This window comes from Sorex fumeus, unplaced genomic scaffold (assembly GCF_029834395.1).
Source record: "Sorex fumeus unplaced genomic scaffold, SorFum_2.1 ptg000034l, whole genome shotgun sequence".
Classification (NCBI taxonomy): domain Eukaryota; kingdom Metazoa; phylum Chordata; class Mammalia; order Eulipotyphla; family Soricidae; genus Sorex; species Sorex fumeus.
Window position 1 is genome coordinate 25882538 of NW_026606091.1, and position 21860 is coordinate 25904397.

Consider the following 21860-nt stretch of genomic DNA (forward strand, 5'->3'; position numbering starts at 1 on the left):
AAATACATGACATTTTCCTGGAAAATACAGTGTAGCCAATGAAATGAGAAAACTTCTGTGAAGATGGAGCTGCTGAGACAGCACAGGGGTTAAGGCATTTGTCGTGCGGGCAACTAACTCAATCCTCAGCACAGCATGGTGCCCCGGAACATGGCTAGGGGCTATCCCAAGACCTACTGGGAGCAAACCCCAAGTACCCCTGGGTGTGGCTCCAAAGTCCAAACCACCTCCTGAGATGAAAATACTAAAAATAAATCTAAACTAACATCTGTGAAAAATATAACTGTCCAAATGGAATATCCTATGAAAAGCCTCTCAAAATTATTTAAGACTTTAACTCAGGGCATGCAAGGTTTAAAATAAAAAGTATAGGGGCTGGACAGATAGTACAGTGGGTAAGGCTCTTGCCTTACATGCAGTTGTCCTGGGTTTGATCCTCAGTCCCTCAAAAGGTTCCCCAAGCACCACCAGGAGTGATCCCTGAACAAAGCATTACCAGGGGTGGCCCCAAACAAAACAACTCAAATTAGAACTATTAGAAGAGGCTTTCTTTAGAAAAGGAATAATACACAGTTGGAAGGTAAACACCCCAGAAAGCACAGAGGATGGGACAGGAAGCAGGGCTAACAACAAGTATTGCTCCAACCCTGAAGAAGAAAGGAGGTAGATGACTAGAACCCAAGTAAAATCAAGGGAGATGACCAGGGAGGTGACAGGATCTGACCTCTCTTCCTCATCGCCTCCTAAAAGCTGAAGCCAACAATAAACCAGAGGATTTGGGATTATCTTTCACTAGGCAGGAAGCCAGGTAGGAAAGTGTAGAGGACAGATTGGATAATGAAAGTGGAAGAGAGCTGGCCCAGATTTCTTTAATCTTTCCCAGAAAGGCAGTACAGCAGGTAAGGTTCTTGCTTGGCACACGGAAGACCAGGGTTTGATCCCTGGCACTGCATATGGTCCTCCAAGTACCACCAGGACCATACAGTCAAGAGCAAGCTCTGCACAGTACCAGGTATGGCCCACCTTACCCCAAAACTGACAATAAATTATGCAAACAGAAGCAGAATCTCTTTGTTAAGCATTAAGGCCTGGACAGGTGGTGAGAGATAGTAGCACTCTCTATGCTGCTGGCATGTGCCCTACTGGAGTCATTCCCAGCACATGGTCCTCTGGTATTGCCAGGTGCAGCTCCGGAAACCCCCAGCACAGCCTTTCATTCTCAGGTTCTTGCCTTGTATCACCAGCACGCCCTCCTGAGCACCACTTGAGAAGTGCTCTCTCCCACTCCAAATTGTAAACCTGGATCAGGGTGTAGCTCATTGGTGGAATGTATACCTCACCCTGATGCTAAAAAAAAAAAAATTGACAACCTTACACAACAAGTTAAAATCCTACCCTCCTTAATCGAGATTCTTCTCTGGAGTAATCATCTCATTATCATCAGTTTGATGGGATTTGCTGTTGATTTTTCTAGGCAAGGACATGTACCACAATAAATTAGAGAACTGTTTTATGAGATGTTATTTACTTAATATGAGTGGTATTACTACTCTATTACATTCTACAATCTCTTATTAACCATTTTCAACCTGGCTATAAAAAATAAGTCTCAAGAAACTAACACTCATGTGTGCCCTCTCTCTTCAGTTATATTCATGTCACCTAGAAATTTAAAGTATCACAAGCAAAATGCAAAGTATCACAAGCCAGGAACATAACTCAGTAGCTGACACTTGCCTTGTATATGTGGGAGGGAGAGAGGGAAAAAGGAAGGAAGGAAGGAAGGAAAGAAGGAAGGAAGGAAGGAAGATAAGGTCTATCCTAGAGAGTAAAGCAAAGGCCCAGGAGATGGGGGATTCAGTAATCTTTTACAGCGGTAGGGCGTTTGCCTTGCACACAGCCGGCCTGGCCAAGCCAGGTTCGATTCCTCCGCCCCTCTCTGAGCACCCAGCAAGCCCACACAGCAAAGCCTGGCAAGCTTCCTGTGATGTATTTGATATGCCAAACACAGTAACAACAAGTCTCACGATGGGGACGTTACTGGGCCCGCTCGAGCAAATCGATGAACAACGGGAGGACCGTGACAGAATTCATTCAAAGGCTACCATTTGCTTGGCTATATAAAATTATACCACCTTCAACTATATCCTAAGCCAGAAAGTCTGCAGTTAGAAATCTGCATTTCTGCAAGACCCTTGATGCTGGCTGATTTAAAAAAAAAAAAAAAAAAAAAAAAACCTCAAGTTTAAAAACCCTTGGTCTATCTAAAAGTCTTTTTTTTTTTAATTAGTGAGGTACAATTACAGACTTACAAACTTCCGTGCTTGCATTTCAGCCATACAATGGTTGAGTATCCATCCCTCCACCAGTGCCCATTTTCCACCACCAATGGTCCCAGCATCCCTCCCACCATCCCCACCCCATCCCCCCACCCCTCCTCTGTGGCAGGGCATTCCCTTTTGCTCTCTCTCTCCTTTTGGGTGTTGTGGTTTGCAGTAGAGGTCTATCTAAAAATCTTAAGCCTGACTCCAATCCATGGTTCCAGCACCCATCCACACAGAGTAGCCTAGAGCACCCTAAGGAGGTGGGAAGGGGTGAAGGGTGAGGCATCCAGGAAGGGCAGTGGTTTCTAATCTCTTTGACTTGCAGTCCTGGTGGGAAGACACCACCACTCACACACCAACTAGCCAGACTGTGCATGGGTAGAGCCAGGATTCTAAGCAGACCACCCTGGAAATGTATGGCTCTGAGATGTCAATGCTCCCAAAGGTTGGTTTTTGGTTTTCTTTTTATTCTTTCAAACCAAATGAATCTCAATCTTAAGCCCAAACCTAATTGGAAATCATTTTAAACCCCATCATTTAGGAGCAAAAGATACAGGACGGCAGATAGGGCATGACCTTGCATGCAGCTGACCAGGGTTCAATCCCCAGTACCTAAATAGTCTCCGAGACCCCACCAGGAGTGATTCCTGAGTGCAGAGCCAGTAGTGAACACCACCAGCTGTGGCCCCAAAACAAAACAAACACATTAAATAAACCCCATCATTTAAACATATTTTCCATTCTAACAAGGTCGCTTTTACCAGTCCCCTACAAGTGAATTATTTGGTCTTCATTTCCTTGCTGTAGTCTCCAGCCTCCAAGCCTCCACCAGATTTAGTTTGTGCAGGGGTGGGGACTGGGAGTGGGGAGAAAGGGGGTTGTCCTTCCGAATTCCACCATGAAGTTTTGGCTGCCTCCCTTAAAGGCTCAGAAAGTTCTCAAAACTCATTAGACTGGGGAGGCACTTTACAGGACAGGAGACACACTTTGCCCACTGGAGCCCCGAGGACCACAGGGAGCAACTCCAAGAGAACTGAGAGTAAGGAAGTCCCTGGGCACCAGGGCCCCCTCCCAACAAAACAGCTTGTACCCTAAGGCAATGTTCCTCGACTAGAGGGCATAAGGCTCTCTGTGGGCTCCCAGGATATTCCAAGGAGGTCACAGGTGAAAACAGCATAAATGGTGGGGCACAGGCCTAGGACTGGGGACCAAGGGCTAGGAAAAGGGGCTGGGGCGCTATAGTAAGGCAACAAAATCCAGAAGGGGAGGGAAAAGGAAAAGGAAAACACTGGCTAGGGGTCTTCCTGTGCCACTATCCCTTCTCCTTTATCTTGTTTTCTTCCATAATTTTCGATCGGTTCCTGGCTAATGAGCCAGTAAAACACACAAATCTGCGCCTGAGATTCCGTCTCCCTGCTCAGTCAGCCGGACTCGACTTAATGCAATTGCTCTTTTTGAAGGCACTTCCAGTTTCATTTCCAGTTCCTACCAGTCTGCCACAACCCCCTCACCCCTAGTGTGAGACAGGCCCCCCTCACTGTACTCTCCTGACTCAGGAAGTAGTGTGGTGAATGCAAAGGGTCCGCCCACCTACCACTAATTTTGCACCTCCCTCTTTAAATCCGTCAGTACTGGTTACACCACTTCTAAAGCCTTTTCTCAATCTGGTAACTTTTTTTTCCATAAAACCAATGCTTTAATCAAGTCTTAAATTTTGGCTCTGGGTTTTCAAAACCCACGACATCCAAAACCAACATTAATCATTCTATCAAAAAATTTTATCAAAAGGAACCATGTTTAGCTCTCAAATGTGCTACTAAAAAAGTTTTCGGTATGGAAAAGCCAGCTTGATTTCAATCCTCATCCCACATAATTTCTAGTAAGTTCATTTACTAGGGATTGGGGAGGTATCACAGCAGGTAGAGCATTTGCTTTGTACACCAGGTACCAAATATGGTCCCCTGAGTTCTGCCAAGAATGATCCAAAAAACAAAAAAATAAATAAAATCATATCTATTGACAACTTTCATTGGGGGATGAGCACACCCAAGCTGTGCTCAGAGCTTTAATTCTCACTCTACACTCAGGGTCACTCCTGGCAGGGGTCAGGGAACCATAGAGGGTGCCAAGAATTGGACCTGGGTCGGAAGTGTGCAAGGCAAGCGCCCACTGTGCTAACACTCGGACCCATTTTTTAAACATTTTTGGGTTTTTTTGTGGGGAAGAAATAGGAGGACAGATGCCTCCCAAGCAGTACTCAAAGGCCACTTCCTACACTGCTTGGGTCATGGATATACCCAGCAATGCTCAGGAGAGCTTTTGGTTTGGTTTTGGTTTGATTTGGTTTTGGGTGCATGCATTGCACATAGTCAACCCATGTTCAGTCCCCAGCACTCCCCGAGCCCCACCAGGGGTGGCCCCTGATCACAGAGCCAGGATCTGCCCTGAACACCACCAGGTAAGTAAGTAGTAAAGGCCCTCCCGTTGATCATCGATTTGCTCGAGCGGGCCCAGTAACGTCTCCATTGGAGACTTTGTTGTTACTGTGTCTGGCATACCGAATACGTCACGGGGAGCTTGCCAGGCTCTGCCGAGCAAGCAAGATACTCTCGGTAGCTTGCCGGGCTCTCCGAGAGGGGCGGAGGAATCGAACTCGGGTCGGCCATGTTGGCTGCGTGTAAGGCAAACGCCCTACCGTTGTGCTATCGAACACCACCAGGTATGGCCCCCAAACCCAAAATAAACTTACAGTTCCTAAATATTATGGATTAGTAAAACTTGTGTTCAACAATATGTGAAGTCTTAACAGCAACAGTGGATTAGAGTGTAAGAGTTCATGGTTCATTTTCTTCCGTTGACAAGTGTTGTCAGTAGAGCCCCAAATGTTTACTGACTTTAGATACACTGAGACTGGTTCCTTACTGGTTCTAAATCAGTAATCAGGGGGAAACTGGGGGAGCCCTTCAACTCTTCTAAGTAAACTGAGTAAATAGCTTTGCCTAAAAGACTATCTCCCTCTTATGAGTATATTCTTACTATATTCAATAGTAATTTGAAAGGGAAAGAAACGGACATTTCCTTCCTAGGTATATCCATAGCAAATTAAGAAGAGAGAGAATGAAATGACAGAACTCAATTCAACAACAGGATATCGGGCCAGGAGAGGGCTTCAAGGCTGACGTGCACACTCTGCATTTGGAAGTTCAAGGTTTGAGCCTTGGCACTAAATGGTTCTCCGAGCACCACCTTATCAACCCCTTACTGCAGCACTAAGCTGGGAGTAGCCCCCACAAAATGAACAGGATTGGCCCCAAAACAAATGAACAAACAAGGCTATGTTCTAAATGTTAAGTGAAGTATCTGGTCTTGACTTTAGAAACCCATTTTTTTACTACAGAATATTTCTAAATGAGCATTCTTCAACTCTCTTACACCTGTAGACTGGCACCTGGCCTGCACACAGGTCCACAAACTGGCAATTATAACAAAGGCAGTGACCAATGCTTTTGAAAACCAACCATTTTCACACCTGTGAACCACTGCTTGAAAATCATTGTTCTCGGGGCCAGAGAGATAGCACAGAGGTAGGGTGCTTGCCTTGGAAGCCGCTGACCTGGGTTCAATCTCAGGTATACCATGTGGTCCCCACACCCACACGGAATGATCCGTAAGTGCAGAGCCAGGAATGAGCCCTGAGCACAGCCAAATGTGGCAAGGAAGGGAGTGAGAGAAAAAAACACTTTTCTAAGAGGCAAACCATTGCCTATTATGCACACATGATAGATGGAATATTAAGAAACCATCTAAAACTGCTTATGAGAAAATTCAGTCACAGACTACAACCTTTGGCCATTTTAGATTATTTTAAACAAGGACTCAAAGCAATTTTGAAGATGTTCATTTGGGAACCACTGTGCTACATTATCTTCCCAAATATTCCACTCTCTGAAACAGCACCAACCCAAACTAGGCTCTTTAATTGACACCTGAACTGTTCATATTTTATGCTACTGAATAAAGGTATATGTTTATACTTTGGCTTCTGAAAATCAGCTTAAAGTAAATCCACGCCAATGCAAGCATAATCCCATTTTCTATAAGAAAAAGAAATAGGGGGTCAAAGAGAAAACACTAGAGTAAGAATGCAAGGAAACGGAGCCCATACAACCACATATGGTTCCCCCAAGAACTGCCAGGGGTCACTTCTGAGCACCACAGAGTGTGGTCCAAACCACCCACCTACATATAAAGTAATGAATAAAAATAATTATGAAATAATCTTAACACGCAATGAATCAAACTGTTGTTTGCTTTTATTTTGGGGCCACACCCGGCGATAATCAGGAGTCGCTGCTGGTTCTGTGTTCAGGAATTATTCCTGGTGGTGTTTGGGGGACCATATTCACATGTGGTCATACTGGGGATCAAACCCAGGTCTGTCTGTGCAAGGCAAACACTCTATCCATTGTACTGTTGCTCCAGCCCCTAATCTAGAACTTTTTTAAAAAATCTATTTTCAAGGTAAAATTAAAAACTGCAAATTCTTAGGATCAATGACTCAATTCTATGACAGGAGTGCACATGCCTGGCATTTATAAAGGCCCTGGGATGAATTCCTTGCTACCAAAAAAAAAAAAAAAGCTGCTAATTGTCTCAGTGCACCTTTGCTTGTATTCAATGTATACCAACAAAACCAACTCCGAAGTTTGTCAGGCTATCTATAAAGCAAGATAAGTAAAACTTGATAGGGAAAAATAATAGACTCTAGAATTAGATCCTTCGGATCATATCCCAGAAAACACTTTTAACAGCTACCTAACTTCAAGGAAGTTATTAAACGTCTCTGTGCTTAATTTCTTTATCTGAGAATAAGGACATTGGGGCTGGAGCAATAGCACAGCAGCAGGGCATTTGCCTTGTGTGCAGCCAGCCCAGCCAAGCCGGGTTCGATTCCTACGCCCCTCTCGGAGAGCCCAGCAAGCTACCGAGAGTACCTTGCCCACATGGCAAAGCCTGGCAAGCTACCCGTGACGTATCCAATATGCCAAACACAGTAACAACAAGTCTCAAAATGGAGACTACTGGGCCCACTCAAGCAAATAGATGCACAACGGAAGGACAGTGACTGTGACAGAAGGACATTACATCTACCTTCAAGGACTATAGTGAAAATTCATGAAAAAAAAAATCATTGCAAGAGTCCTTCCCTGAATATAAGCACTCAATAAGTGATCATTATGATCCATGTAGGGAAAAAAAAACAAGGAAGATTTGGAAAAACTGAATAACAGGCATTCCAAGCTAAAGAAAGATAGGACCAGAAGTTTTTTTTTAAATAATAATAATATTAAATATTTGGGCAATGGAACATTTTCATTTTCATGAGGCAGAACAGCAATCAGATCAACGAACATTCAAATACTCTAGACTTGAATGTCAGACACCCCATGCAAAAAAATAATATCTCCTACTTCGTACAGAGCGTAGGGAGCTTGCCTTGTATGTGACCTGCCCCAGATTTGATCCCCAGCACATGCAGTCCCCTCCCAAGTACTCCGGGAGTGATCCCTGAGCTCAGAGCCAGGAGCAGACCCAGAGCACAGCTGGATGTGGCCCAAAAGCAAAAATAAATACAAAATTCTGGAATAAAACACAAGTAACTGATGAAGGATTTATATTTTCACTTATGGGGAACTCTAACAAGAAACAAGAAGGGGCAGGAGAGAATGTACAGCAGTTAAGGCAAGTGCCCTGCATGAAGCTGACCTTGGTTTGATCCCTGGTGCCACATGGTTCCCCAGCACTGCCAGGCATGCAGCCATGGAGGCCTCAAGCACCATCAATTGTGGCCCAAGTTCTCCCCAGCACCACAGGGTGGGGACAGCACCACATTCTCAGGTCCTAGAATTCAGTCGCTAGGCCACATACCAAAATTGCTGGTAAGGACCCCTGAGTCTTCAACACAAGATTCCCTCTCCCCACCCCCCAAAAAATACCAGAAAAAAATGGGCCAGGGAACCACAGCAACAGTTAGCTGAAGCCTAAAATCAGAAACTATCTCCATTTGGGACTTTTTTTTTTTTAATTTCTTACTCAGAAGGCAGCCCTTAAGAGACTAAGTCATAGTTTGGTGAAATATATGCCTTCACTGCAAGTGTGAGTCCTTAAATCCAATTCCCAGGGACACCGACACGTGCCAATCCCAGTGCCTGAAAGCATGCTTTCTCTGGATCCCCAAAGCTGAAGGGATGTGAGCAATGCAGGAGTGAGTGCCCTGGGAGGGCACCTTCTGATTACCACATGTGCACCTGGCAAGCATTTCAGTCAGAACCTATACAAGCTCCACCACTAAATGAGCATAGTGCCAGTGCAACCCGCAGTGAGACAGCTCCCCCCACACCCCTTCCAAATACCTATGACAAGTATGTGCAAGCTCCGCAGTTAGGCATGCAAGCACCACAAACAAATTGTGCATGTGACCCCTGGTCATCACAAGAGCAAAGGAAAGAAGAGCCGGGGGAGAGTGGGGGACGGGTAGGGGGAACAGACAGCCACTTAACATTTTAATCTGACCAGTTAACTACTAAGATTATTCCATCATATCACTACTATAATTTTGTTGTTCTGTTGTTTTGGGGACACACCCAGCGATGTTCAGGGCTTACTCCTGGCTCTGTCCTCAGGGACTATTCCTGGTGGGCTCAGGGGACCATATTGGAAGCCAGGAATTGAACCAGGGTGGATGGTATGCAACTGGCCAAGTGCCCTACCTGCTGTGTTATCTCTCAGGTCCTATCATGACTAAAACGAAAAAAAAAATGCCAAATGCATTTCTTCGGCCTACATGCTAAGAATCTATTACTCAGTCTGACTCATAATAAAATACTAAGTCTGCTAACAGAAGGTTTTCAATAAATGTTCTGGGGGCCAGAGTGATAGCACAGCGGGTAGGGCACTTGCCTTGCATGTGGCCAACCTGGGTTTGATTCCCGGCATTCCCCGGCACCCATATGGTCAACTAAACACCACCAGGAGTAATTCCTAAATGCACAGCCAGGAGTAAGCTCTGAGCATCACCAGGTATGGCAAAAAAATAAATAAGAAGAAACGTTCTGCAATTATGTTTAGTACCACCAAACTTTAGTGAATTAGACAAAGTCCGAAGTTAATCCCCAAAGGAAAAATGTATTATAAATTAAGTAACCAAATAGTCGTATAATGACAAAAGTCACAGTTGATTGGCGACAGAGTAATAGTACAGAGAGGTTAAGGCACTTGCCTTGAATGCAGCTGACCCTAGTTCAATCCCCAGCACATCAAGGTCCTTCAAGAAGCACATGACGACTCCCATGCAGAGTCAGAAGTAGCCCCAATATACCACCAGCTGTGGCTCCCAAACAAAAATTAATTTAAAAAGTCCTTTTTTTAAATCATGACTGGTTAATACACATTCCTAAAACATGTGTATGGCAATGTTTGTTACAAACTTCATGGAACTTTGTGTGTATGTTTGGTTTGTGGACCAGAGTGAGCAATGCCCAAGGGATATTCCCTGTCTTCGGGGGTCATTTTGGCAGTGCTGGGGGAACAGGGCTCCAAAGGCATGTACTCCGGCCCTTTGAGCTAATTCTCTTGCACCAATGTGTATTTTTAAATCATATAAATAAGGTTATGAAATCAGTAGCTTTTCTTCTTCCCAATTTACTTATTTTATTTTTCAGCTTTGGGTTTCTGGGCGACACCCAGCTCCGTGCTCAGTAATAGCCCAGGAGTACCAGGGATGGAACCTGGGCCTCCTGTATGCAAAGTTTACTTAAGCTCAGCCCTGACCCTCAGACTGGTAGTCCTCGAAAAGAATTACTGGGAAGTCCCTTACAACAGACTGTTCACTGCATGTAACTTAAGGTCGATTTCCTCAAGACATCATCTGCACTTTGGTCACAATATGGCATAGTCATAGACCACACATAAAAAGCTGGATTCAATCCCCAGAACCCCAGAAACAAAATTTTAAAAGTTTCTATACTCCCCTGTTCATTGCATTATTCACAATAGCTAAGGCAGAGAAACATTCTACATGCCTGACACAAATGGGTAAAAAAGACAAAGTACTAAGGTCATAATAGAGCATTACTCAGCCAACAATAAAAGGAATTCCTGATATGTAAGACAACACAGATGAACCTCAAAGACATTATGCAAAGAGGAAGGAAAGGGTAAAAATAGTAAAATTTCACTTTTATGTGGAATTAAAAAAACATAAAATGTTGGGGCCATGGAGATGGCCCCAACGGGTCAGAGCATATGTTTTGCATATAGGAGCATGAGGTCCAATCCCAAGCACTGCATGGGCCCCAGAGCACCAAAGAAGTAGTCCCCTAAAACCACCAAATTTGGGGCTAGAGCGATAGCACAGTGGGTAGGGCGTTTGCCTTTCCCGCAGCCGACCAGGGTTCGATTCCCAGCATCCCATATGGTCCCCTGAGCACCACCAGGGGTAATTCCTGAGCACAGAGCCAGGAGTAACCCCTGTGCATTGCCGGGTGTGACCCAAAAGCAATAAATAAATAAATAAATAAATAAATAAAACCACCAAATTTGGCTCCCAAAACAACAAACAAGTTCAAACTCACAGAAAAAGGAAAATGGTTATTTTTCAGGGGCTAACGGGGCAGGGGAGGAAAAGGGGTGTTGTTGGTCAAAGGGCACAAACCTTCAGCTAAAGTTCTAGGTACATAATAAATATTACGGTAATTACAGCTAATAATATTCTATTATCTCTGTAGTTGAATTTTGATAGTAGATCTTAAGATCATTACCCCTGCCCCAAAAAAGGACATATGAAGTGATAGATAACTGTGACAATCATTTTACAATGTACATATATAGTAAGCCATCATGCTTAATTCTATACAAGATTTTAGGGCCAAGAAGGCGGCTTAATGAGCACTTGCTCTGCATACAGGGAACCTGGGTCCAATCCTCACACTGCATGTTTCCCGGAGTACAGGCTGGAGCAGCCCCCAGCACTGTGAGGTGTGACTAACACTCTTCCCCAAAATAAAAAATATGTATCTATAAAATATAGATCATTTTATTTGTCAAGTGGGGATTAAATATCTGGAGGTTTCCCATGTGTGAGTCCCTAGGGTTGATTCCTGGCACCTAAAAATTTTTTTTAAAAAATCATGCAGCACAATGAATAATGAAGCACTGTTAGCAATGCTACTGTCAATGCTGACAAGAACAAGTTTAACTGAATGCACTTCACCTGCTAGAGCCCAGGGATGTGGTTCAGCAATAGAACATACGCCTACAATGTATGAGGCCCTAGGTTCAAACCTGGTACTGCAGAAAAAAAAAAAGATTTCCTAAAACAGCATAAAATTATACTACACAGTCAAAATAGAGAAGGGCCAGCTTACAGAAGCTGCTGGTTTCCATGGAGTACATACTCTCTACCAGACTACCTCACACGCCTCTGGTGAACAGGCGGCTGTGCTGATCTATCCTTCCCTCCCTCCCCCCTCCCTCCCCTCTCCCCCTCTGTCTCTCTTTCCCCCCTCCCTCCTGCTCTCTTTCTCTCTCTCTCTCTCTCTCTCTCTCTCTCTCTCTCTCTCTCTCTCACACACACACACACACACACACACACACACATACACACACACAAACCCATCCACTAGACATTAGACATAGAATGTCCTAGTTTGGTATAGTTTACATCTCCTTAAAAAGAAGTTTTGTGGGGGCTGGAGCAATACATTAGCAGGTAAGGTCTTTGCCCTGCAGGTGGTCAACCTGGGTTCAATCTCTGGCATCCCATATGGTCTGCCAAGCACCACCAGGAGTGTCCCCCTCCAAAGTGCAGAGCCAGGAGTAAGCCCCGAGTACTGTTGGTTGTTTCTGGACCCAAAACAAAAAAACTAAAACGAGTTTGTCTGGGGTACTAGAAAGTCCAATATACCAACAGCTAACACGGTACGAAAAGGTGTTCACAGATACACCACAAGATAGGACAGCGATGAAGTTATGTATTTGGCTTTCTTGGGCAATCAAACATTCTTAAGGCTAAGAAATCCCAGATTTCCACCTACCTTCTTCAAAACTACTTTTCAGTTACAATTTTAAACTTACAAATGGGGGTGGGGTGGGAGGAGTTCAAGATGCTCTTGGGCTTCTTAAAGTCCCCAGCATATTGCAAAATATTAGAATGCAATGCCCTGAAATGTGCTCATTTAAACAAGTTCCCATCCACATTACCAAGGACACTCCATTATCCATTGTGGTACTGTCTCCAGATGATTTCTCATCCCCGCCAGACTTCTCCCTACCGGCAAGTACTTGGACACCATCTTTACCCTGCCTGCCCCCCGTTACTGGGTTGTGCTCTGGGAATTATAATTACAGTGATCCCGCCTCTGGAACATCCTGGGAGCACAAAGCTTCTTTGTGTGACTGGGGGGTGGGGGGGAGGGTGAGGAGGGCGCTTTCCAGCACCCGGTGGGTGGTGGCAACAGAGGCGGCATGGCAGGAAGAGAAGCAGGAGCTGCTGCAGAGAACACAGAGCCCGGGCTCAATCGTGGACTTTAGTGAGCCCTACAGAGCTTCTACAAAGCCTAGGCGGGAGAGCCCCACAGGAGTGGAGAGTGCTGTCCTGACAGATGACCTCCACGGCAGCTAAGTCCCGGAGTCAAGAAGGCTAGGGAGCAGAAAGAAGTGTGACAAGGGGGAGTGGCGAAGAGAAGCAGGTAAGCCCACTCAGTAAGTGCTCAAATATGAAAGCAGCAACAAAAACCTACACAAGTAGGAAAATCCAGTAGTGCATAAGTGGGGTCATGAATTCTGATCCCCAGGACCCACAAAGTTCAATCAATAAAGACCAGATAGCCCCCAAATCACTTGACCTTTTTTATTAATTATGAAGAGTCCCAACCTCTCTTTGCAAAAGTGATTAGAAATGAGGACTTCTTGGGCCAGAGAGAGAGTACAGAGGTTAAGGCAGCTTGCCTTACATGCAGCTGACCTAGGTTTGATCGATCCCCGGCACATCACTAGGAGTGATTCCTAGTGCAAAGCCAGGAGTAACCCCTGAGCACTGCCAGGTGTGGCACAAAAACTAAAAAAAAAAAAAAAAAAAAAAAAAAAAGAAGAAGAAGATGAAGAAGAAATGCTTTTAGCTTACCTACACTATAATTTCAGTCTTCAAAATCACGCCCTTTTCTAGACCATTAAAAATAAAACTGACTTCAACTGGGACTTGGTGGGCACCATCTGCAGGGATGGAAATCAAAGGTGCGAAGCAGAACGGACACACAGACAAGTAACTTTTAATTCAACAAACACTACAAACTGTTCTGCTCCTTAACTGCTTGAGATGCTTTTCCATGCTTTCTTCCCATTTTTTTTCTTTCAACAGTCAATGATAATTGAAAATTCACCACTGCTCCCTGAATTCTATACATATATTATCACAAAAGCAAATGATGGCAACTTTCTGCACTGTGACTGGAGCGAACTACTGACAAATCCTCCTGCAGGCTCATCTTCCTCCTCTCCTCCCTCAACAACCCAACATCACTCCAGTAAACTTTCTAAGTAGCCCTGAGAATGGCATGCATACCCATTTAACCAAACTGGGGGTGGTGGGAAGGAGAAGATGACTGTAAGTAAGATCTATACGTGAGAGTTACTCATTCTCCTTGTGTGGGCATAAAATCGCCTTTGTTAAACATTTCCAGTCTGGAGGGTATTTTTGGTTTGCGGTTTTTGTTTGTTTGGTTTGGTTTTGGGGCCATACCTGGCTATGCTCAGGGGTTTCTCCTGGCTCTGTATTCAAGAATAACTCCTGGCAGTTACTCAAGGGACCATGTGGGATGCTGAGCAACTGAGCAAGGCAAGCACCTTACCCATTGCACAATTTCTCCAACCCCCTTTTACATTTTGGGGGGGGGGTTGTTTTTTGTTTTTGGACCACACTGGTGATGTTAGGACCACACTGGCTCTGCACTCAGAAAGCACTCCTGGCAGTTCTCAGGAAAACATCCCAGATGCCAGGGCTAAGACCCAGGCCAGCAGCATGCAAAGCAAGTGCCCTACCTGCTATGCTATCTCTCCCGTCCTAAATATTTTCAGTTTTATTTAACATTCATTTTCTTATACACACACACACCCACTCTCTCTCTCTCGCTCTCTCTCTCTCTCTCTCACACACACACACACACACACACACACACACACACACACACACATATTCCTGCAAACAGCAGCAAAAGCACAATGGAACTCTATCATCCCCAATCATATTTTAAAATAATAATAATAATAAAGACAACAGAAACCACTTAAAATTGAGTTCTCCCTTGAGCCCTCTTCAATGACAACAGTTCTGAAAAACACATTGCCATCATTTGCAAAAGTGGTAGGAAGTCCAGTCTCGCCCTTGGTTAGATACTCCCCCATCCTCCAAGAAAAAAAAAGAAAAAAGAAAGAAAAAAAGAAACAGCAGGAAGCATAAACAACCACTTAATGGAGAATACAAATGGGTAAATATTTTCAAAATTGGCTAAAAAGCCTCAGGTCTTAAGAAATTCAGAAATGGGAATGAAGGGGGAAATAGGAACAGAAAAATAACAGGATATTTCTCCCTCAAAGTGAGCACTCTTAAGAAGGGCAAGAGCCAAAGAGGCACCTCCCTGTCTTCACTCACTTTCGTCTTTTTTATTCTTATTTGTCATTCCATAAATGACAGAGTTTTCTAGATAGTTCATGCTATACATATTTCTCGAGTCCCATTACAAGCTTTTTAATCTATCGTGTTAGGGAATGCAACTCAGAGCCCCACACAAATAAGGCAAGTATTGTAATGCTGAGCTACATCCCCAGTCCAAATTTTACTATTTTAAACTTAAACTCTCTGGTTCAGTTAAGCATAGTGATGACAAACCAGGAGTGACTGGGTCCTTTCCCCTAGAAAGTGCAGAAGGAGGGGCTAGGGCTACACTAAGAGGTAGAGAGCATTTGCCTTGATGAGTAAGGTCATGGGTTCAAATACTGGCACCACAACAAAGAAAAGTTTACATTCAGCAGAGAATACAGAGAGTAAGGTGTTTGTGGCTGACCCGGGTTTAATTCCAGCATTACATATGGCCCCCCAAATACCACCAGGAGTGATCCTTGAGTGTCAGGAGTGAGTCCTACGCAAGCCAGGTGTGGCCCAAACAACAACAGAAAAGCAACAGAAGGAAAAAGTTCACCTGGAAGTTTTTCAAGCCCCAGGCTGTGCACTATCTGCCCTCTCTGAGTCCAGGAGTATGTATGAGTGGGAGGGTCAGCCACAGCTGCTCTGAAGCTGCAAAGCTGCATGCAGGTCAGTAGTTGATCATTAAGTGGCCTATCCACAGGGTGCCCCTCAAGTGCCCCTCAAGACCAGAGAGAGAGTACAGGAGCTAAGCATCCCACTGATCCTGAATCAAATCCCAGGGCTGTATCTCCAGGCACTGACAGGGAGGGCTCACTCCTAAGCAGAGTCAGGAATAACCCTGGAGCTCTAGTGGGTGTGGTCCAATCCTTCGCTCACTCACTCACCCAGGGTCACTTCCTCTGGGGTTAGAAAGACAGGGCAACAGGCTTTGTAAGCATGAGGCCCAGGTTTGATCCCCACCATAGCAGCACCAGGAGTGACCCCATGCCAGATACAGTGCGAGACCTGCCACATACGGCCCCAAACAAAACAAAAATACAGAAGGTGCCCCTTCTGAAGACACTCAGCTCACCTTGGTAAACAGCATAGGATGGTTCTCCACTCCCACCAGGCCACCTATCTGCCCACCAAACAGCATGAGTGCAGCCCACACTCTGATCCCACACGGTCACCCTGCAAAAGTATACCTGGAGCAACACTGATCCCCCAGAGCGGGTTTCCAGAAGAAGGACTGCACAAAAGACCAGTATTTCACACATATAAATTAACCGCCAACCATATCAACACTAAAGGAAAAGGGCTGTCTTAAGATGCACACACTTGGGTCTTGACAGATAGTCAGTTGCCTCCTAACAGCCTAATCTTTGGCTGCTGGTCCAAAAGGCAGAACCTGAAAGGCAGCACCTGGAACGAGTGTCTAGCAGTCACTACAATCAACAGAGAAAAAGGCCAGATCGCTTCCGTTTTCTTGGGGTGGTGGGGACGGGTGTCAGAAGTGGAGACTGCTTCTCCAAATGCACTCCTGTTGCCTTTTCTGGCTCTTCTAAGGATAGGGCCACCTGTGAGGACATAAGTAGTTAAGGACTGAGAAACAGGCCTGGGAGGAGTCGGGGCCCTGGGCTACCTGAATGAAAGTAAGAGTAGCAGACAACCCAGAAGGGTTTAGCATTCAATGCTTGTCCAATGCTAGGGTTCTTTTATGTCCCTCACAAGAACTAATTATCATGTAAGTCCAAATTAGCCCCAGTAGTGCAGGAGGGACAAACAAGGTGGCCTGGGGGCTAGACTGCAACAAAGCTGAAAGGGTCCAGTCAGAAGGAGGAAGGGTTCCCAAACTTTAATGAGCATCAGAATCTACTGGGGACTTTTTCAGAATCAGATGTCTGGGTCCCTCCCTACATCTGATAGTCAAAATGTCCTGGGGCACTTGCATTTTGCCAAAGCTCAAATTGCTGACTTAAGTCCACTAGAAAGTTTAGAAGCTTAGAAACCTCCACGCCCCATCGGCAGCTCCAAAATTAATGTCAGCAATAGCAAAAGCAAGCTTTGGAGGCCACAAAGGGGTGAGTGAAAAGGTTCCCCGGCCAGCATACCTAAAAGGGTGCTGGGCTGGAGCCTGTAGCTAGAGTTTCATTATTATGGGACATACACTCTATGTCTATAAATAAAATGTTTTGCACATAAGAAATATTTCAAACATCTGTAAAGTATTTAAAATAATGACTATCTCTGTATCCTACATCCAACACAAGCAAATCTCAATTAGTAATTATCTAATTTAGATTTTTGAGTAACATATTACAGATATAAAGTCCTCTGTGTACCCCTGTCCAATTCCACTCATCTCTTTCCAGAAATAATCACTATTCTGAATTGTGTTGTTATACCACGAATGTTTTAATACTATTACAACATATCCATATAGCTACAAACAATATTATCTTTGTGAATCAGAGAAATAGCTCAACGAGTTGGAGTGAACACTTTGCATGCAAAAGGCCAGGTTCAGTCCCCAGCCCTGCAAGGTCCCTGTACCCAGTACCAGCAGGAGTGACCCCTGAGTATGGAGCTGGTGGTAGCCCCTGAGTACTGTGGGATATAGCCCAAAACGTGAAAAGAAAATCTGAAAAATAAGATGAAAGCAATATTATTTTGCATATTTTCAGATTTTATACAAGTGGGAATGCCTATAAAAATTATTCTGTTCCCCGTCCCACATTATGTTTGTGGGAATCAACCATTTCAATTCATGTGGTCATAGTTTATTTTTCACAATGATATTTTTTTTTTTAAATTTTGTCTTATGGCCACACCTGGCAGTGCTCAGGGCTTAGTTCTGGCTCTACACTCAGAACTCATTCCTGGTGGGGCTTGGGGAGCCACATGGGGTGAGTGCCAGGGATGGAACCCAGGTTAGTCGTATGCAAGAAAAATGTCCCTACCCACTGGACTTTATCTCTCTAGCCCCAATGCTGTAGCATTTCATCATATGGGACTATCTAACAATTTAGGTATGCCCTTACTGGTGAATATTTAGGATGTAATAGCATTCTCATAAAGCTTTTCTACTTATGTTCTAGGACAAGTGTGCAAGGATGCACATGTATACCCAGAAAAGGAGATTTCAGGTAAATAGGTGGCTTTGCCCTCCTTTCATTAGACCTCACCACAGCGCCTCCAGGGTGACTGCACACGCTGAAAGTATCTAAAGCTGATGTCCCCCCAACCGTACTGCCACTGGGTTATCGCAGCATTTAGTCTGTGCCAGTCTGACGGACGTGAAATGGCATCTCACTGTTGTTTCCATTTGCATTTCCTTGATTATGAGTCGACAAGTACATTTTTATGCCTTTATTTACATATTTAGCTATCATATACGCGCTTCTCTGTATTCCTGTGGAAAACTCTAGTCCATCTCGTTTGAATCACTGCAGTTCTAAGCCCAAATCCCAGGGCCAACAGCCGCCACAGCTGGAAAGATGAGGTGCAGGAGGGCAGCAAGAGAACAGCCGGCGGCTTAAATAAGGATTCATCTCGGACAAAGGGCCCGTGAATGCATCTGCTAATGATCCTTCCCTCCCGGCGGCGCAGACCCAGCCTTACAACACAAAGCTACGGGCAGCAGCGGCCGCAGCCTTTAAGACCGGAGAGGCTGGGGCTGGGACAGCTCAAGAGAAGAAACGGCTCGTAAGAAGAATCTTTCTAAAAAGTACCGCAATGATCCTGACTCGGTGGTAACGACCAAGAGCACACCGATACCGATTACTCGGCCCTGCGAGCGAGTGACCATCCACCTCCTACAGACTCTCCGAACACAGGGCTTCCTCCCCACCCAAGCATCTTTTTCTCTAACCTCGACACGGTTCCCCCTCCCTTCGCTGCAGGGAACACGTCGCTCCCTCTCTCCTGGCCCCCTAGAAATAAATCTCTGCCTCCTTCCCTTACCAAGAGACATTCACGGGGGGGGGGGGGGGGGGGGACGCTGTAAGCCACCCCTTCACCCACTATGAAGGAAAAACGGACCTTCCGTGCCAAACATGCCAGGAAGACGAGGGACTGGCCCCTGTGCGTCCCCCTTCTCGCTTGGGACCGCCGTTCTTTTTTGGGGGGGTCTCCAAGTGCCACGGGAGGGCAGCAATCCTGGGGGCGGCGGGGGGACCTCCTTCGGCCTGCGGGGGGTGGACGGGGGAAACAGAGGTGCCTTCTAGGAGCCCCGTGCGTGCATTTCTGATTGGGGAAGGAAGGAAACTGGGGCCAAGCCGACTGAGGTGGGGGGGCCAGCACCGGGGGCGTCCGCACAAAAGCAGGCAGGGGCTTCCCTCCGTTGCGTGCCCGCTGGCCGCGCGCGGCGCAGGAGGGTGGCCAGCGCGGAGACCACGCAATCCCCACCCACCCCACCCCCAGCAAACAGCGCAAGTTTCCAAAGCGCTCCTGCCCCCGCGCCCTCGAGCAAGCCGCGTCCCCGGGCCCCCGCAGACCCGCTCGCCTGGGGGTCCCGGCCCCCCTCAACGGTCCCACCCCGCCAGTGTCGGGAAAGGGGGGCGTGCCTGGGAGCGGGACCGGCGCCGGGGCGCCCCCTCCTCCCGCCTCCCCCAGTCTGGGTTCTCTGCGCGGGGGGCAGGTGAGGGGGCGTCGCAACGCTCCCAGTCCCGAGGCTCCCCTGCCCGGGGTGGCCCTGGGATCCCGCCCGGCTACGCCTCTCCGCCCGCGCCCCCACCCCACCCCACCCCACCCCCGGCTTTAGGTGACCTTGGACAAGTCATTTCCCCTGGCTAGCCCGGTTTCCTCCCCCGCCGGGGGAGCCCTAGGGAGGTCCCGGCCCGGCCCACCCGGGAGGACGGGGCGCCCCCCTCCGGGGGCACCGACGCTTTTGTGAGCCGCTCAGCGCGGCGGCTCCCCCGGGGCTCGGCGGCCGGACAAAGCGGCCCCGGACCACGCTCCACCCCTCCGTGGGGGGGGCGCTGGGTGCCGGGAGGCGGGCCCCCACCCCCCGCCGCTCCCCGCCCGGCCCGCCCGGGACCCCCCGTACCTGCGCCGGGAGCTCGGCCGCAGGCGCCGCCGCCCTGCGCGCCCGCCCGGAGAGGCCCGTGGCCCGGCGGGCTCAGGCGGCCGGCGGCGGCGGGCTCGGGCCGGGGCGGCGGCGGCGGCGGCGGGGGTCGCAGGCGGCGCGGGGCCCCGAGCTCGGCGGGGCCCGGCCTGGGAGACGACGGCGGCGGCTGGAAGTGCGCGGCGGCCGCGGCGGCTGAGGCGGCGGCGGCGGCGCTTCCGCTCCCGCTCATGGCGCGGGCGCCGCGGGCAGCGGCTCCGGCGGCGACTCGGCTCCGGCGCGGCGGGCGCTGCTGGCTGGGCCCGGGCCAGGGGCGGCGGCGGCGGCGGCGGCAGCGGCAGCGGCGGCGGCGGAGACGACGGCGGCGGCGGCGGCGGCAGCGGCGGCGACGGAGGCGGCTCCCGCGGGGGGGGGAGGCGGAGCCGGGAAGCGGCGGCGGCGGAGGAGGGGGCGGGGACGCCGAGGGGGCGGGGACGCCGCGCCGCCGCCGCCAATGGGCGCCGGGCTCCTGGGCCGCGGCTCCGGGCGGCCGGGCGGCGCCGCCGGGCATCCTCGGGCCGGGCTGCGGGCCGGCCGCCGGGAGCGCCGGGGCTGCCCGCGCTGCCCCGCCCCCGGGGCCAGGCCTCGCGCGAGCACCAGGCCGGCCGCCGCCCGCCGCTCCCCCCGCGCCGCCCGCAGCGCGCCCGCCGCTCCCTCGGCTGCAGACACAGTTTCCTCTCGGTGCCCCCACTCCCCGCCACCCCCGGCCCGCCTCGCCTCTCTCCTTCTCAAAGTTTTCCCCTCTGCCCAGACTTCGGGAAAGAAACTCGCTCTTGCCCGGCGTCGGCCGCGAGCGGCTCCGGGACACAAGCCCCGCTCCGCGCGCGCCCCCGCAGGCCCCGGCCGGCCCAGTTGCGGAAGGGATGGGGATGGGCCAGCTGCCTCCTCTTGGGTTCCCCAAGACCCTCTGGGATTCTCGAGCAGATTCCACCCGCCCGGGACTCCTTGCCCTTGCTCGTTCTGCCCTGGCTCTGAAATAAAAATGAAATAAATAAAAGGCAGGAAACCTTGCTCAGCCGGGCTGGGCCGCGGCTCCGAAGATGCGGGGGGCTGGGGGGGCAGAGAGAGGCTGGGAGAAGAGAGGCTTTCGAGCTGCGTCGGCAGCTTTTCTTCTTAGCAGAAATCTGCAGATTCGTGACCCCCAACACCACCCCTCCTCGGGACGGCCTCTCCATGCATGCGCTCCCGACTTAGGAAAGCGATTTCCGCGTTTCCCATAGCCAAGTCAAAGCGGAGCGAAGTTAAGTCAGTCATGGGCAGGTGCGTCTCTAAGTGCGTCTCTAAAGGTCGAAGCGTCTAAACTAAGTGAATTTTTTTTCTTTCTTTTTTGGGGGAAGGCGGTGGGGGATGCACACCCGGAGGTGCTCAGGACTTACGCCTAACTGCACTCAAAGATCACTCCTGGCATTGCTGGGGGTGGGGAGGCGGGTATATGCCAGAATCAAACCGGGTGGGCTACTTACAAGGCAAGCGCCTGACTCGCTGTATTTTCTCTCTGGTAAGTGGATCATTTCATTAAGGCATTGTGCTCCCTTGGTTCTCTCCCCGCAATGCAGCCACCCACTGGGGCTTAAGCAGAAGGGTCAGGAGTTCACTAGACATGGGTCTAGGCTGATCCCGTGAGACAAGTGTGCATAAATCTTCGGCAACTTCAAATTCCTCCCTGACACAGGTGCGTGATGTTTCAGACACTCGTCAAAAATGCTAGGCACAGGTAATAAAGTGGTGGGATTACAGTGCTGGCCTTCAA

The 21860-nt window shown here is 48.4% G+C and overlaps 1 protein-coding gene across 2 annotated transcripts in view; it reads right to left on the reverse strand.

Annotated features, from left to right (window-relative positions):
- RNF38 (ring finger protein 38) overlaps positions 1–20133 on the reverse strand; it is a 112991-nt gene extending 92858 nt beyond the window's left edge. Inside the window, exon 1 of one of the 2 annotated variants that reach the window (XM_056117097.1) lies at positions 20054–20133. The gene's annotated coding sequence lies outside the window, so the exon portion shown is untranslated. The remainder of the gene's footprint in view (positions 1–20053) is intronic. The other variant, XM_056117095.1, reaches the window with a different exon arrangement.
- Positions 20134–21860: the final 1727 nt, after the last annotated feature.